Source organism: Lactuca sativa, chromosome 5, assembly GCF_002870075.4.
Source record: "Lactuca sativa cultivar Salinas chromosome 5, Lsat_Salinas_v11, whole genome shotgun sequence".
Classification (NCBI taxonomy): domain Eukaryota; kingdom Viridiplantae; phylum Streptophyta; class Magnoliopsida; order Asterales; family Asteraceae; genus Lactuca; species Lactuca sativa.
In genome coordinates, this window is record NC_056627.2 from 300299905 (window position 1) to 300303318 (window position 3414).

Sequence of the window (3414 nt, forward strand, 5' to 3'; positions counted from 1 at the left end):
TATATATATATATATATATATATATATATATATATATATATATATATATATATATATAAGTTATAATGTGGATGACAAATATTGTGTGGACGTAGGAACGATTATGGACCAATAGATGAAAAATAATGAAAGGATGTGATTTAGGGTGTATGATAATACAATGGGAGTGCATGTATAATATAATTACACTAATTTTAGTCAATTTAACATAATTTAAAAAAAATCCTGAATTCTAGGATATAATATATTCTATTAATTTAATATATATATATATATATATATATATATATATATATATAATATATATATTCTGAAAAAAAATAGCAAAGATTATCTTGAAGAATAATAAATTCGAACGGAATACAGAAAACATATTCTAACATAATGATTATTTTGAATAATATAAACATTCTTAACCATTAATTAAAGAATAACAATATTTTTATATGTTTATAGACATCCGATTTTAAATAAAAAATCATAAATATTCTTATAATATACTATACTTATACGAGTTAATATATGTAAACATATTCTAATGCATATTCTAACAGAATGATTAGACAACAAATCTAAAACATTCATCACTATAATCAACATTTTAAATTACAACACAAATTTTATGATACTCCTTAAAACCAATATCAAAAATTAAAACTCAAATCTTTTAAAACATAATGCATACCACAATCTTATTATAAAATTCTGATAGAATGATTTGATTTATATATTGCAAAAGAATGGTTAGTTCAATATTCTAAATCATTCTGCCATAATACATTCTATTATGGCAAAAATATGTTCTTTTATGTAAGAATACATTTTCTTTCTCCATGTTTTCTTTCTTTTCGACACCAATGCCAGCATCTTCATAACCTAACCACAAAGAAACATGTTAAGTTCCCAATTTAAGATGCTTCAAACAACAATACAGTCAAATGATATCTTCACCATAATAATTGAAATTCTTAAAAACTTCAAGTACAAGAATAACTTTGTTAAACGAACAAAACTATACCATTAACTGGAATGAAGATAAGAATACTAAAAACAAAAATCATTGGTCACTCAAGTTCAAATTTCCAGCTACGAAAACTATTTCATTAATTGACAGATAACATTCAAATTTTGAGTTCAATGGATTAGAGCTATGACTGCAAAATCGAACACAAATTAATAAAAATAATAGAAACAGAACGAAGCAAAACTCAATGTAAATATGATTAGAATGGGGTTAAGTTCCTTTAGGAAACAAAATAGAAACAAAGTAATCAGGTGGTCAACATCAAAATCCAGATATTTGTGTAAACTTACCGGGTACTATTCAATAGTTGGTGAACTTCCACATTCTTTGGAAATCGCATCCTTCCCAACTTCTAAACTATTAACTTGCATCCGGAGTTCAACTAAGATGATAAAAAAGCTTCAAATTTTAGAGGAAAACAAACTATAAATGGTTCAAATGTCAATAAATATATATATATATATATATATATATATATATATATATATATATATATATATATATATATATATATATATATATATATATATAATGACTCCTTAAAATTGACCTTTCTCATTTGTGCATAAGAAAAGAAGATTAAAACTCACCATAAATATATATATAAAAACATTCGAGAGTCTTAAGATAAGCATTTGAATAAAAATTAAATTCAAATTTATGATAAAAGAATTTAAAAGTTTTGAAAAAAAGCCCATTCAATATCAACAATATCATACATTTGGGTTCCTATGTTTCAAGCCAAATTCTAAAAGTATGTTTGCATATGTTTAAATCCAGAATCGACAATCTTGATGAACCAATCAATTTTTTATACACATAAATTTTGAAGTCTTGATTGATAAAGAGATCAATCGACTTGTTTAAATACTTGCAATTCGTTGAGATTCTACGAAAAAAACACAAAACCCTAAATAGACTAAAATAAAATCAGAGCTTTGTCGTAAAATTAGTAGAGGGCATACGGAGATGGCGTTGGGGTTGGAGGGATATGCGACGTTAGTGCAGTAATGGGAGGCGCCTGCCGGAGGTGACCTTCGTTGATGATGGTAGCGGTGACCAATTTTCTGGAATGAGATGACGGTGTTTGTGTGTAAAGATGATGCTATTTCAATGATAAAATAAGAATTCAATTCCAATTTTACAGGGATATCTCATTCTAATTTTAGAATTTATTTAATATATATGTAATATTACTACTTGATTTAATTAATGGTTTACTTTTTTCCTGAATTCGTCCATACGTCCGTAAAATATTTGTTCATTCACATTTGAACCTAACTCTCTCATATATATATATATATATATATATATATATATATATATATATATATATATATATATATATATATATATATATATATATATAGAGAGAGAGAGAGAGAGAGAGAGAGAGAGAGAGTTTCGAGGCTAATAGGTATAACCAGCCAACTTCTCTGGTGACACCGCATATGGGTTTAATCAAAAGATATGGTGTCAGAGTGTGGGGATTGAATCAACAAGAATGAATGTAATGTACTCATAACTTTTTATAACATCTGATAGCGATTGGGAGTGAGTCTTTCTATAACTTGGTTTCCCCATCAAGTTTTTTTTTGGTGATTATTGAGTTTTTCTAGTGACCTCGTTTGACGTGGTATTAAATCTAGGTTGGGGGTCAGTGGCGGAAACTGGGGTTCTTTATGACTTTTCCGGTTAAAATCATCGATGGGGAGGTCTACTTGGTTGGCTTTGATTGTTGCATTTGTTTCACTATTCTTTTTAGAGCAAATATATGGGATGTGAAATTGTAATGGCAATGAAGCTACGTGGTCAGTGTCTTTGACCATCTTGTTACTTCATTTGACTAGGAATAAGGTCTATTCGCATGTTTCTAATTCAAATATGGCCATATGGGTTGATGTGTTTTAAACGAATTAGACTTCTATATATCGAGCTTCATAATATTATTATGTTTAATTTTGGGCTTAATAATATTAGAATAATTAATATTGGGCTTATGGACTTAAACGTGTTTTGTAAGCTCATGTTCTGCAATCAATTTAAAGAACAACAAGCTAGTAAAAATGTTAAGTTAGTAAGTTAGTTTAATAATATGAGTTATTGCTATAATGATAAAAAAAAATATATTAAAAATATAATACAAAGTATTAATAAGTAGTTCTTGAAATATAGGTTGAGTAAGGATTACTTATATTATTGTAGGTTTTCAGGGAGCTGGACAATCTTTTGTAGTTTTATCCTATGTTTTGCTACTTTAGGTTCTCATAAACTTATTTACTATGTAGATTATATGTCATATGCCAGTTGGACTAGAGATAGAACTCTTGGAGGGAATCTACCGGATTCATGATCCTAATAGCCTTCTCTGAGAGAAGTAGTCAAGACCA

The 3414-nt window shown here is 27.4% G+C and overlaps 1 long non-coding RNA gene across 1 annotated transcript; it reads right to left on the reverse strand.

Moving 5' to 3' along the window:
- Nucleotides 1-652: 652 nt before the first annotated feature.
- LOC111892641 (uncharacterized) lies at nucleotides 653-2181 on the reverse strand. The gene is made up of 3 exons (XR_002850595.3): nucleotides 1990-2181; nucleotides 1315-1406; nucleotides 653-876 (listed from the first exon to the last, which is right to left on the reverse strand). It is a non-coding gene; the product is annotated as an uncharacterized LOC111892641 (long non-coding RNA).
- Between the last annotated feature and the right edge of the window lie 1233 nt (nucleotides 2182-3414).